Genomic DNA, 14,687 nt, shown 5'->3' with positions numbered 1-14,687 from the left:
TAGGAACACGAGGTTCTCCTGGTTATTTGAAACTGGCTCAACATTCATGTTTTCGGTTTCAGTCACTTCGTTAACATTTTTTCACCTGAAGAATATTATTCGTTAATTTGATGAATGGACTCGCCTCCTCCTACACCTTTGCCCCCTGTGACTAATGTTACTGCTGCTGCACATTCAAAGTCCTCTACATGCTATTAATGGGCAATTTTCCTTGAGAAGTCACTGGAAAAGAAAGAAAAGAAGAAAAAGTTTCATGCCCACTTTGTAAAGTTAAAAATGGAAACACAACAAATACTGTCGTCTTACTTTGTAATACAACCACACACACACACACACACACACACACACACACACAACAGTACAATACTTGTTGTCATTGAATGAGTCCACTCAGCATCTGGTGGACCGAAGCAATGTGTTTCTATATATGTATGTGATGGTGTAATAAATAAAAACATAAATGGACACTTTGGTAAATTGTTCTATTGAATTCAAAAGAAGCAGCACAAAAAACTAGAGATTGTAGTTCGAATGTTCTGTCTTGCACATTTCAGAATGGTTCTCTATTTACTCCGTTTGACAACATGTCACACAGATACGGTGGCCCAGAAGGTCCGACGGAACACAATAGCAGCAACCACATCACAATAAAAGCTGTTTGGTGTTGTGTTGTGACTCTTGCAGTTGTGTTGTGACTTTTGTTGTTGTGTTGTGACTTTTGCAGTTGTGTTGTGACTTTTATTGTTGTGTTGTGACTTTTGTTGTTGTGTTGTGACTTTTGCAGTTGTGTTGACTTGTGCTGTTGTGTTGTGATGTATTGTGTTCTGGTTTTGCAGTTGTGTTGTGCTGTTGGTCCTTCTGGGCTACAGTAGAAAGAAACTTTGACAAACAACATTGTCATATGACATCTTTTGTGTTTGTTGTGGATTTTAAGAGACTTAAAGTCCCAGTGAAATGAAAATTCGACCTCCAAAACACTCTGGCTGTCGCTTCTAGGGACATTTTTTATGCCAACTGGTCCGAGGGTAAACTGTTAAAACATGGCAATCTGCAAGAAAATAGCTGATAAACAGCGCTATTTCCTCTGCTGGGCGGAGCTTCTGACAATAATAGTGATGTCACGAGTTGTGCACACGCCCAAGTTGTGTTTACATTATGGAGGATATTTTGACCACGAAGAGGCTGAATTTAACCATATTTCATCATCATCGTCGTTTCAAATCCAGTGATTGATGAAGAAGACACAGAAGGTGGTTCTGCCATCGGTGACCCCGTCTGGAACATGTTTGAGGAAGCAGAAGACGCTTCGTCCTCCATTCGTCCTCGTCTCCTCGTCTCCTCGCCTCAGCAGCCGCCAGTTTTCACCTTTGAGGCTTTGAGGCTCCTGACTTTTGGCAGAACGACTTCCTGGATCATGTCGAAGCGCTTTTCCGACTACGCGGAATCACCGAAGATGAGTCCAGGTGTTACTTGATCGTCTACTAGCCGCCTGAGCTAGCGGCTCTCGCTAGCCGTGCTCCTTTTCTCCTCTCTCAGTCTCTTCCAGGCTCAATCTTTCATCAAGGCTCATAAAACGCGACTATAACTTCGAAACACTGTCAGAACTTCGATATTTAAGAGAGAAACAACGCAAGCCAATATAAACACAACAGATGGAGATCTGCACAACTCTTGACGTCACGCCCACGAAGAAGGATTCAAAGATTTCATCGGCTGGAGATTCAAAATTCAAATAACTTTGTTATACAACAACAGTGGTGGGGCAGAGTCGGAGAAACCTTATAAGTAGTACCACAACTATCGTTTTTTGCAAAGTAGTGTTTTACATTTCAATAGGCCTTTAAATGGAAATCAATGTGAGTTCTAATTCATAAACTGCCTCGTTTCACAGGCCGACTATTATTTGTGCTTTTATATGTGTTGTTTTGGAGGAAAAGTGCAAATAATTTTATTTTTCAAACGAACTCTCGACCGGCCTTTAAGAATGACAAAAGCAGTGGATTGTCTGATTCTCCACAATAAAGTGACACCAAACACTGACGTCGCCATTGCCAACAGACACTGGACCTCATTTACCCTCGATTCTTAACCACCTTGTCAAATGTATTAATGAGGGTCTCACGTTGTCAAGGACTGGTCTCTGTCCTGTTCTGTTAGATCTCAGTACTGGATTGATACTATTGAACACTTCGTGGGGATTAAAGGTTCAGCACTAAAGTGGTATTGATCAGACGGGTTCCACTTCCTTCTTGTTAATGACTCTTCAGCTCCGACTAAAGTTGAACCTGGAGTTCCACAGGGTTCTGTCTTCGGACCTATACTTTTCCCATCATACATGCTTCCTGTAGGAATATTATCAGGAAACACTTCATTAACCTCAATTGCTATGCAGATGAAACACAAATCTCTGGATCAGTGAAACAAGGTGATGCTGGTCAACTTGTACTTTTAGAAGGTTTTCAAAAGAGTGCTTTTACACCATTGCTGATGTGGATTAGTTGTGATTTTCTCAGTAAAAGTCCCATACATTGCCATGTTGTTTTAAGTGCGATATGAATCAAATGTAATTGAACTCCATTGAATGTTTGAAAATCTTCAGTTTAATTCTTTGACCTTGTCTCCAGTGTCCCAATAAAATCCCAGATCTCAGATTAGGAACCACAGTGCTCCACAACTTCCTGTAATACAAAATGCATCACTACAGCGAGTGCATCGCTCAAATTAGGTTTGGGAATTTATTCTGAAATAACATGAAACATCTAGAAGACGTTTTGTTCTTTCCGATGGACGTCCATCCTCTTCATTCTGGGGCAGGTTTCAGGGGCCCCTGAGACTCTCAGGGTCCTAATTTTAATAACTTTTCTCCTGTCATATTATTGCATGTGTGTTTTAAATTCAGCTGAGATGCAGCCAAATTTAGTTATTGTGTTGTTGGCTGCAAGTGAGTGTATTTCCCCTGTCGGAGGTGGAGCCCATTGTCTCATAATCCACTATGTATTCATGCTTCCCAGTGGATGAAGCTCAACGCAGGGCTGGAGAATATGAATAACAAAAAAAAAAAAAAAAAAAATCTGTCTCATGATTATAGTTTGTTTTTTCTTTAGTGTGTCTACTCTTTTATTTGATGGTTTTCTCATATCTTCTCATTTCCCTCTCTTTACTTTCCAAGTCTCCTGTGTTTTTCTGCAGCTCCTGCAAAACAAAACCGCATGCTCCGTTTTCAGGTCTGCTTCACAACTTATAACACTTTACTTTCATTGATACACCTGCTCCACGTTTCTTTGGTTTTTTTTGTCAAAAACATCGTTTTTCATGCAGCGATCACTAAAATATAGGCCAATTCTATGTCTTCTACCTTTAAAGGAAATATAAATGCAAGAGTGTACACTAACTATACAGTCAAATGTCTTACAAATTGGTGTAAAAATGACCAAAATCATACAAATATAATAATTTATAGTTAAAAAAGATTTCTAAAAGTGTACTAAATATCAGTGCCGCCACCGTGCATTTCAGACCCAGGCCTTCACTGCTGGTCCGAGTCAATCCACCCATCAGTAACTTTTTTACGGCTCCAAAGACATGTCATCATGCAGAAAAGCAGTATAAAAAGCCTTTGCATCACAGATAGATACTTGTGGAACCAGAATAAATACCTCTATGAATGAGAAAAATCCAAGTTCACGTCTCTTCTCCTGCTGCAGCTGCATAAAAAATCGGCTGCTTTTCCAGAAGTTTCTGGGGGTCGAGGAGGGAGACAAACGTCAGCTTTTCCTGGTCTTGAAAATAATATAATGGTAAATAATATAATCCTGAATCCTCCCTTGGAGTTTGTAGTGAGGGCAGGTAAATTGCACCGACCCTCCTGTACTTGAAGTGCTGCGGTGCGTTCAATGACCTCTTGGAAAAGTCCTTCGCCAAAATTGTTTTGACAATAAATCTGCAACCAAATGTCTTTATCTTCTCCTTTAGTCATTGTAGGTTGACAAAACCGCTTTTAAATAAACAACTAGATTTTTGTTGAGGCAGCTAACTCCAGATGCTAGATACAGATACATTTCTTTACTGAAGGGCAGGCTGAAATGTGACTGGTTTAAATCTTTAATGTGGAAGTACAGTACGTGCTGACAAGCAGTGCAGCTAGGGTAAAAGTTCTGAGAAGAAGCGTACAGACCATTTGGAATTATTTAAAAAGTATTCATGGACAAAATATAATCAACATCAGTCTGTGATTCAGATCTTTTTCTTAGGCCTGCAGAGAAGCCTTGAAGGTCCTGACAGTGCGCCACTGTTAAACATGCAGAAATCCTTCAATCAGGTGCTATGAATATGAATAGGAGACCGTGGCAGCGAGGCGGAGGCCGTGCACCTGGCTGGCCATGGATACCGATCACCTCTCAGCCTATAAAGAAAGAGCCGACTAAACATGAGGGGTGACAGGCGGAGGAACACACACAGACTGAGGTCATGTTTACGCATACCCAGGTTTTTACAAAAATAGATATTTCCCCTCTATGTTGACAAAAAAATGTCTTGATTGACACAGACCCACATATCCACCTGGTTCAGAGCTGCTATGAGCAACCAGACCTGTTGGGGGCAGTGTAGCAAGAAGCATGAAGCCATGAGAGCCAATCAGCATCCTGGAAAAAAACACAACACTGTGAATTGTGACAGAAATCTTTGCCTACGCCCTTTAGCTGCAAATCAGCAGCAGAGTCAGAGAGTTTTTTGAAATCTCCACTGTGGCTGGAGGTTCCAGGAAGCATCATTTGTGGTGAGTCAGAGCTGCGTTTACCAGTTTATTTTATATTTCACTGTATTTTGCACAAGAATGTATTAAAATGGACTTTATGTTCAGATTGTCATAATTTTCAGTACTAAGTGTTTGATCTTGTAAAAATATAGATAATTTTATTCCATACACTGTGACCCCAACAAAGAAAAACTTTGAAGTGTAAATTTAAAGGTTATTATAGCAGTATTTTACCAGTCTGGTCACTCAGGATGAAACTGGACTGAATGTGGTCCCTGAACTACTTTAAATCATATTTAATACGTATTCTGTATACATCTTATCTGTCTCATGACATGTGTATATATGTATTTATATTGTATACATATTTGTATTGATTCAGTTATTTGCTTTTTAAAAACCACAACAAATTTGATGTTTGGTTCGTTCAATATAAACTGGTCCTACAATTTGTCCTTGTGACCGTCCCTCAGAAGAGAGGACACCTGTCTTCAGGGGACACTTTCTCTTGGATTTTAGGGCGTCCCTCTATATTTGTGTGTGTGTGTGTGTGTGTGTGTGTGTGTGTGTGTGTGTGTGTGTGTGTGTGTGTGTGTGTGTGTGTGTGTGTGTGTGTGTGTGTGTGTGTGTGTAAATGTAAAATATAATGTTTGAAATGTCACATGCCTGAAATGAATGAATAAAAAAAATCATTGTGAAGTTGTGGTACTGACTGAGGCACAGATAAGGTGCTAAGCAATATGACAAAATATAAAAGTACATATAAGTATAAGTACATGAGATGGCATTAGTGTGTGGTGACCTTTGACCTGCCTGGTTGGTTGCTGCTCGTCAAGGATCCGATTAGTTTCAACATCATTAATGACTCGATACAACATCTCGTCGGGGAAACTTGTACTGCGGGACTAAATGATGAGTTTTGTCACTTTAACGTCATTAATGTTGTTTTTGTCTCGTGCTAATTCGATTAAGATGCATTCACTAAAATTCAACCTCCCCAAAAAATTTTACTTATTTGTGATTGTGACGCTAACTCACATCTACAGCGACCGTAAACCCTAATTCACCTGCGTGAGCGTCACATGTGGCTGCACTAATGAATTAAACAGCAGGCTCATTACACAGACACACACACACACACACACACACACACACACACACACACACACACACACACACACACCATACAGCCTCCAACAATGGCCACTCATCGAATCCCATTCAGTCCTGATTTAATCAAACTCCGCTCGGCCTTTTGTCTTTTGTTCTCTGATTATATTTTCCTGTGTGGCTGCAGGCGGTGGACGGAGGAAAACAGCCACGGTCAGATAAACAAACGGGATGAAATCATCTTTTGTCGGTGGATAAATAGGTGCACAGCGGCTGCCCGGCAGGTTTTTATTGTGATAAGGTTTTTTTTTGTTGTTTGTTTTGTTTTTAATTCAGTCAGGTGGAATTGCTGACAAGACGACGGCAGAGGGGAAATTACAGACCTCCATCATTAGAGATGAAAGACTCAGGAAGGAAAAAGTGTTTAAATCAAGCGCTCACAGGAGACCAGTTTAGTTAGTAAAACTGATCTTCATCTTACAACATTACAAACAGGTTATTGTCATTGTATGAATTGTCTCAGGTGTTTCAGCATTAGCGAATAGCTGGTGCTATTTCAATAAACCCCTGTTGTCTGAAGTTTTCAACTGGGAACAGAAACCTTTTGGAGTGTTTTAGGTGAAAAACACTGCGTGTCTGCCGTGTAAATGCACATAGTTTTCAAAATTCTATTTCTGAAATGAAAAACAAAGTTTTTCTCCTTAATGTATGTTGGGATCTCACAAGACGACAGAAAGTTTGTTCATTTCTATGGAAAGACAATTTTCATTTGTCATGATACACAGTCATGACATATGAATTTGGACCCAGGAATGTGATTGACCATCACACCCAGCCTTTTGCCAGCAGACCCATGCAAATCCCCCCCCCCCCCCCCCCCCCCCCCGCTTTCTGCTCACAAGACACTTCCCCCATGCACTCAGCCAGTCACTGATTGGTTGAAGCTCTCAGGATTTGACACCTTAAAATCCACAAACTTTCAACAAAAAGCCTGCAAAAGCAGTCTTGTTCTGAGTCTTCTCCTGTGAACACCTAAGATAGGAGCTGCATTCCAGCAGCTCAACTCACCCAGCGTTAGCATACAGCTAACACTAGGGGCCTTCACTCCTCAACTCCTCTGCTGACCCACCACGAGGGTCAGACCTTCCCCTGATCCAGAGACCAGCGCCCAGAGTCTGATCTCCCATCAACCAGGAAAACCAACCAGTTTCTCCAGGACGGACCAGGGAAACGACGCCTCACAGAACTTCTTTGTGTTTTCCTCACCCAGCAGGAAAACCATCACAGACCTGAGCGACCAGCTCCTCAGTCTGGACAAAAGGAACAACCAGGAGCTGCAAAGAAGGACTCCTGAAACATCAACTTCATCTTCTTCTCCTCAGCCTGCAGAACCAGCAACCACAGTTAGCAGGAGGTGCTAACTACAGGAGAAGACACCAGCTTCCCTCCAGCAGGACAACAACTGAACTCCTTCAAGGAAGTGGGAACAACAACTGGGCTTTACCTGAGATTAGTTAAACCTGATGCTATGATAGAACTGTTTAACTTTATGAAGATGTGTTGATTCTGTTACAGTGATTGAGTTCTATAGATAATGATATTAGGAGCCGTTATTAACCTGTAAACCAACGTTAGCTCTGCCACAGACACAGGGTCTGCATGCTAATCTTTGCTTTACTAACACAGCACATGGTGGAGACCCAGGTCAGACCTCCTGTTCTCTGATAACCTCCAGTTCAATGTAGTTTCTTGTGATCCGCCATCTTGTTTTGTAGTTCCATCACACATCTCACACACACACTCTCTCCACCTCTCTCTCTCTGTCCACACACACACACACACACACACACACACACACACACACACACACACACACACACACACACACACAATAATTACAATTAATACATCATTGTAATTAATTTAACTATTAATTCAAATTCCTGATAAACTGTTTAGTATATGTTATGAGACTGATAAAACTGAATTGGCTATCATTTCCTGTTAAGACAGGTGGAGCTCCGAGGTTTCTGATACAGATCAGATTAAATTTCCAATAACATAATTAATAACTATCTTTGATAATTATTAATCATTCGACAGCCAAACACAATATGAATAGTGATCCTTATGAGGTAAGAAATCCCGACATGTTGTTGTGTAAACAATGCCTTAAAGAAAAGGCCTCATATTCCTAATCAATCAATAATAATGATATTAGATACTGGTTTCATCATTGCTTGCAAAGCATGTTAAGGCTAATTGCAGCTACTGTGGATTAAGACTAACATCTCAGTTTCACATGGTTCCTGCTGTCCAGATGAGTTAGTTCAGGATTAACGAGGAAAATAGAGACTGATTGATAAGGTTTTAATTGAGGAAACATGCTAATGCTAAAAGGCTAACAAACCAGGGAGACATCAAACTTCTTTTGGACACCAGAGAGTTTACCAAGCAAGAGCAACCTCAAGTAACTGTGTAACTGGATATTGAGCTGAAGGTCTTGGAGCTTCTTATGAATTAATGGACATCTTTATTAATAATGTTGCTTCAAAGAGCTTCCCTGGTACTGTACGATTGTTGATTTTTGTCGTGACCATTGTGGATGGTGATGTAGTGGTTAGCACTCTTGCGTCACGGGGATCATTCCCTGGTTCGATTACATGTGATTCCTATGCAAAACTACAAAATAACCCCCATAAAAGATGAGTTAATCTCTTGAAGATCACTTTGTATCCTTCCTCCTCCCTCCTGACCTGCTCTCCACAAACACTCCTCGCTGTAGGTTGATTAGTGAGAATGTGAGCCGTTCCTGCATTATTGATGCAGTGGTCATTTCAGAACCGTGCCACCACCATGCTCACTGTCTGTTTTCTACTTTAAATCCACTTTTGGAACACCGCCTACATTAGCAGTGACCGCTCCGAGCTGCTGTGGTAATTACCGAGCAAACAGCATGCAGACCCTTAATGGAAGAACCGCCGGCACTCAAGTCCAACAGAGAATTAGTGTTTGCTTCCTAATGTGTTCCTGCAGTTTTATTCGTAAATGAACTCCTGGATTATTCCACTGTTAGTGTCGGTTGACAGCGGCGCAGTACGTGGGCCGATCCTCTGCACGAAGTCTCCACATGTTTATATGCCACCATCTCTCAAGAAAATTCATCCACTTTCATTCGTAATTCACAGCATTTATTCAAACATAATACCACATTTTCTGTAAAAGCACCTAATATAGCTTCCTTTCATCTGATCTTCATCCTGGTAGGTGAATGTGTGTATTTCTGATCTGCGTTTATTGACTGAAATCTTTGTTTTTACCCTCTGTCTCTCGTTTCCCACTCTTCGTATCTGATTGCTGCTCCCCGCTCTGATGTGTTTCACCTGTGCTTGAGTGTGTGATTGTCTGCACCTGGTGACAGCAGGACATATCAGGCCTTTGTTCAGTGTCATCTTGCCAGTTCGTTCTTGGCTTCTCTGTTCCAGTCGTTCCTTCCATTCTGTTCCTACTTCCGGACCTGCTGACCACTACGCTCCTGTTCAGCCCTTGGTTGATACCTGGATACTGACCTCATGTGTACCTTGCTTTTCCGTGTTATTCAGTAAAAGAGCGTCGAGTCACCACCTGCTGTGTTTGACCCGTTGAGTCGCCATAGGCCCCGTCCACACGAGACAAAATCATCTTCTTTCGGCCACATTGTTTTTAATATTTCCAATCCACATGGCATCATGAAAATTGCATCTGCCAGGCCTGTAGGGGGCTCTGCCACAGAAATACACAAAAAATACAAAAGACATGGGCAATGACATCATAATTTTCAGCAAATCTGCGTTTCATCTGTCCACATGTGAGCACCATGTGGATGACCAGAGAACAACCATACGGTTACATGAAACATGGTTGTCATGTGGACAGAGCCTGAGTCTCGCAGCTCAGTTCTCGCAGGGAGCCTGCTCCTCTACATGAGATATTTTTTCACCACATTATTAGTTGCTAACTTATTACTGCTTTCAGTTACTCTTGGTTACGCAGGTTGATGGCAACATGTTAAATTTTGCCCGAACCGTCTGAAGTTCTGTGGTTTGTCTGCCGTCTGTTCGAAATCATCCTGGACATCACGTCGATCTCTCGTGTGAATCCATCAGTCAGTGAATCAGAGCCACGGCAGGAGGAATAAATTAAATGTCAGGTTTCTCTTTACTTTTTTTCTGTCTTTACTTTAATAAAAATCCAACTATCCCAGCGTGCTTTGGCTTGTGTTTGTACTTCGTGTGCGACTGTACGCGGGCGGCTGCGCCAGAGCGCTCTGCGTTGGCCAATCTGACTCCTGAGTGCCGTCATTCCTCCATTTACCGAACTGATTGTAAAGACGGAGGATGAAATTGAGGCCTTGCGTTTGCGGCTGATAATCTTCACACTCTATTATCCCAGCTGGCCTCCCTGGATTGTGTCTCATCATCACAGCGGCTCCCACTACCGCAACTGAACCCTCTCAACCACTTTACTTCTCAAGTCTCCCCACTTTAAAACTAACGGCATGGAAATCTGACAACTTTAGAGTGGTACTTTATTCCTTCTGATGAAGTTAGCGTGTCGGTTTCTCTCTTTCGACAGATTACGTCCGTTTAGATTCATCTCTATGACTGAACACAACTAACGAAGTTGCTGTGCCGGGGAAACACCCCTAAACAATCTCACATTCATAGGACTTTGTCAAAGCAAGATTTATCTTCAAATTTGCACAAATAAGTTTGAGTATTTTGTTCATACCCCGAACTCTGAGATCAGCTACTTCTCTCGCTGGTCCAATGTCTTTTTTAATTTTACCTCCAAAGTCAGTGTCTGTGGTAAATCTGTGGTAAATAATAATGTCTATCAGACATGATTATATTTTTATGCATTAAGTGGTGTTGCTAGTATTCTGTGAGTGCTCCTCTCAGCAACTTGAACACTGACAGAATTATCATTCCAAATCCATAGGAGAGGTCGTTAGCATTAGCTGCTTAAAAATAGCAATAGGCTTCCCTTTCTAGCAGCTTTTTGCATATTAGTAGTTTATGTCTGCTGTCTTTTGCACAAAAATCTATTTCTTACTGAAAGCACTAACCTGCAGTTCATAGAGCGTCTTCCTCCCACAATAAAACCTGTTTCCAGTCATAAAATGACATTTGCCTGTGACATTAGCCAGATCTGCTGTCTGGTGGAGGAGAATGCGTTTCAATTCATTTCTATATCACCAAATACAACACAGTCATTTCACGGCACTTTTGCAGAGGAAAGTCCCAAGGAATTCACATGAGGAAGCTTCGGCGATGATGGAAGGAGAAACAGGAAGAAACCTGCAGAACCAGGCTCAGAGAGGGGGACTTTCTGCGGTTCTGGCTGAGGGTGGGGATTCTGACCCTGGTTCTGGCTGGGGGTGGGGATTTTGACCCTGGTTCTGGCTGGGGGTAGGATTTTGACCCTGGTTCTGGCTGGGGGTGGGGATTCTGACCCTGGTTCTGGCCGGGGGTGGGGATTCTGACCCTGGTTCTGGCCGGGGGTGGGGATTCTGACCCTGGTTCTGGCTGGGGGTGGGGATTCTGACCCTGGTTCTGGCTGGGGGTGGGGATTTTGACCCTGGTTCTGGCTGGGGGTGGGGATTCTGACCCTGGTTCTGGCCGGGGTGGGGATTTTGACCCTGGTTCTGGCTGGGGGTGGGGATTTTGACCCTGGTTCTGGCTGGGGGTGGGGATTCTGACCCTGGTTCTGGCTGGGGGTAGGGTTTGAATCCCGACCTCCTGGTTCTGGTTGCGGGTAGTGATGATTACAAACCCTAACAGCAGCAGTCGGCGTTACATTGTTGATCTGGTGAAACACTGAAATCCACCCACATGCACATTCCAGAAACCTCCTTTAACTTTAAATCCACTGATGTTTCCATTTTGTAAAGAGTCGGCAGAATCAGTGAAATACCTGCAGTGTTTATAGAAGAAGTTTTACTGGACTCGGAAAAGTTTGCAGTGTTGTGGTGAATGAATGCCCGGCAGTGCTGTGTGCCTCTTTGTTTATTATTAAGGTATTAAAAGGAAATGTCCCAAGTTTTAATAACTTTAACAGCTCCCAGCTTCAGCACATCGACTCGGTCCTTAATAATGAAGGCGGCAGCAGTTTAATCCTCTGAGGGGAAGGTTTACTGGTAAGGAGGGCACAAATCTCGAGCGCCGAGCCGGCGGAGAGGAATAAAGCAGCGAACAAATCAGGGCCAAGCTGACATTAGCCTCCTGCTAGCAGGACGCCCACTTCCCATGAAGGCCAATTACTGTACCTTCACATGGGCGACAGAGGGTTTCCGCCACTTCCACTTGGTGTTTTCATGCGAGGTTAAAGGAGGTGAGAGGAAGCGGCTGCTTTTTACCTTTACAAAGGAACGGAGCAGACATGTCTGCCAGACCTGACATGTTTTTCTTCTTCCATTTTCTTTCTCCCTTTTTTTTTTTCTCTCCTGGCCCAGCTGCTGTATAATGAGCCTGAGAGACAGAGAGAGAGAGAGAGAGAGAGAGAGAGAGAGAGAGAGAGAGAGAGAGAGAGACAGAGAGAGAGAGAGATTAGCAGTCCGACAGCTCTCCTGCTATCTGTGACACTTGGCTCCTGAGGAGGAGGAGGAGGAAGAGGATGAGAGCTGTTTTGTCTTCGAAGAAGATATCGGAATCATTTCATAGTTTCCTGTTCATCGTCCCAGTGAGCGAGGCTTCAAGACGCCTGAGCTCTCTCACCGCTCCAGACCCGCCTGAGCTCTCAGGTCACTCGCTCCAACGCCGTCTGAATTCACCTCGACTGATGCAAAAGTGGCTTTGACCTGTTGGTACTGTGACAAGGCTGCAGATGATGTTTCCTCCCCAAAGGATCCATGGCGAAAAATGAAAACAACATAGGTGCATTCAAGCAAAAACCCATATTCCAAAAAAGCCCCTTAACAGTAATGTATTTCCTTTTCTACCCAACATCCTATATCCTTTCTTTCTTTAAATGTTGTTGTTTTTCTCTTTTAAGGTCATAGCTTATGTTCATTGTTGAAGTGTTCCACCTGTACCTCTACCTGTACCTGTACCTGTACTTGTACCTGTACCTCTACCTGTACCTGTACCTGTACCTGTACCTGTACCTGTACCTGTACCTGTACCTGTACTTGTACCTGTACCTGTACTTGTACCTGTACCTGTACTTGTACCTGTACCTGTACCTGTACTTGTACCTCTACCTGTACCTGTACCTGTACCTGTACCTGTACTTGTACCTGTACCTGTACCTGTACTTGTACCTGTACCTGTACCTGTACCTGTACCTGTACCTCTACCTGTACTTGTACCTGTACCTGTACCTGTACCTCTACCTCTACCTGTACCTGTACCCGTACCCGTACCTGTACCTCTACCTCTACCTCTACCTGTACCTGTACCTGTACTTGTACCTGTACCTGTACCTGTACCTGTACCTGTACCTCTACCTGTACTTGTACCTGTACCTCTACCTCTACCTGTACCTGTACCCGTACCTGTACCTGTACCTGCACCTGTACCTCTACCTCTACCTGTACCTGTACCCGTACCCGTACCTGTACCTGTACCTGTACCTCTACCTCTACCTGTACCTGTACCTGTACCTGTACTTGTACCTGTACCTGTACCTGTACCTGTACCTGTACCTGTACCTGTACCTCTACCTGTACTTGTACTTGTACCTGTACCTCTACCTCTACCTGTACCTGTACCTGTACCTGCACCTGTACCTGTACCTGTACCTGTACCTCTACCTGTACTTGTACTTGTACCTGTACCTCTACCTCTACCTGTACCTGTACCTGTACCTGCACCTGTACCTGTACCTGTACCTGTACCTGTACCTCTACCTCTACCTCTACCTGTACCTGTACCTGCACCTGTACTTGTACCTGTACCTGACTCTCCTCACTCCAAACTTCACTCCATGTACTAGTTTATTCCCCCTGTAGTTTCTCGTTGCTTCTATCTGCAGCCTAAACTGAGCAGCTGACGACTCTGAACTGTGAACTAGTTTCTATTCTGCTCTATTAGTGTTTAATAGAATATTAGATCTTATTAGTTCTCTGCAGGCCTCCTATAGCTCAACACTTTACAATGTCACAGTCACTCATAAACTGGTGATTGTTCAAGCATGATTGCTAACACTTATTTCAAAAACAACATTTTCAAAAAAAGGAATATTATATTTTTCAATGAAAACCAGAATGTTGTAGTTATCCAAACATGTAAAAATCTTGGAAATGAAAAATATGATCGATCCATAGAAGTAGTCCCACCTGTGTGGATTCTGCAGATTGAAATCGCAACATTTTGGAAAAGAAATTCCTCTAAATTCCTCCTCTGCTTCAAAATTTGAATGCATCAAGATGAGTCACAAAATTATGAACCAATCAAAAGGTATAAATCACGTGGTGTCAATTGACCAATCATGTTGTTCGTTACTGGGCGTAATACAAAAGTTGAAGTCAGTTGCGAGTTATGTACTAGAGCTGATAATTTCCCATCTTTCAGTGATAAAAGGTCATTTTAATTTAAACTAAATTATCCAGTGACAAGTAGTGATGGTCATTATACACAGATTTCAGAGGCTTTGTGCAACACATCCGCTATTTTCCATCGGTTTTTCCAAAAACTGACCATCCAAATGACGTCTGGACGGCTCACTGCCTGGAACCATACGACACAACATAAACCAGTCGGATGTATGAATTTAAAAATTCAACATTTTGTGAAAAAATGTGACCTTTATTTTGAATTTGATGGCAGCAACTCATCTCCCA

Source organism: Blennius ocellaris (assembly GCF_963422515.1).
Source record: "Blennius ocellaris genome assembly, chromosome: 9".
Taxonomy (NCBI): Eukaryota; Metazoa; Chordata; class Actinopteri; order Blenniiformes; family Blenniidae; genus Blennius; species Blennius ocellaris.
The sequence above is the reverse complement of the archived record's forward strand: the minus strand, read 5'-3'. Positions refer to the sequence as shown.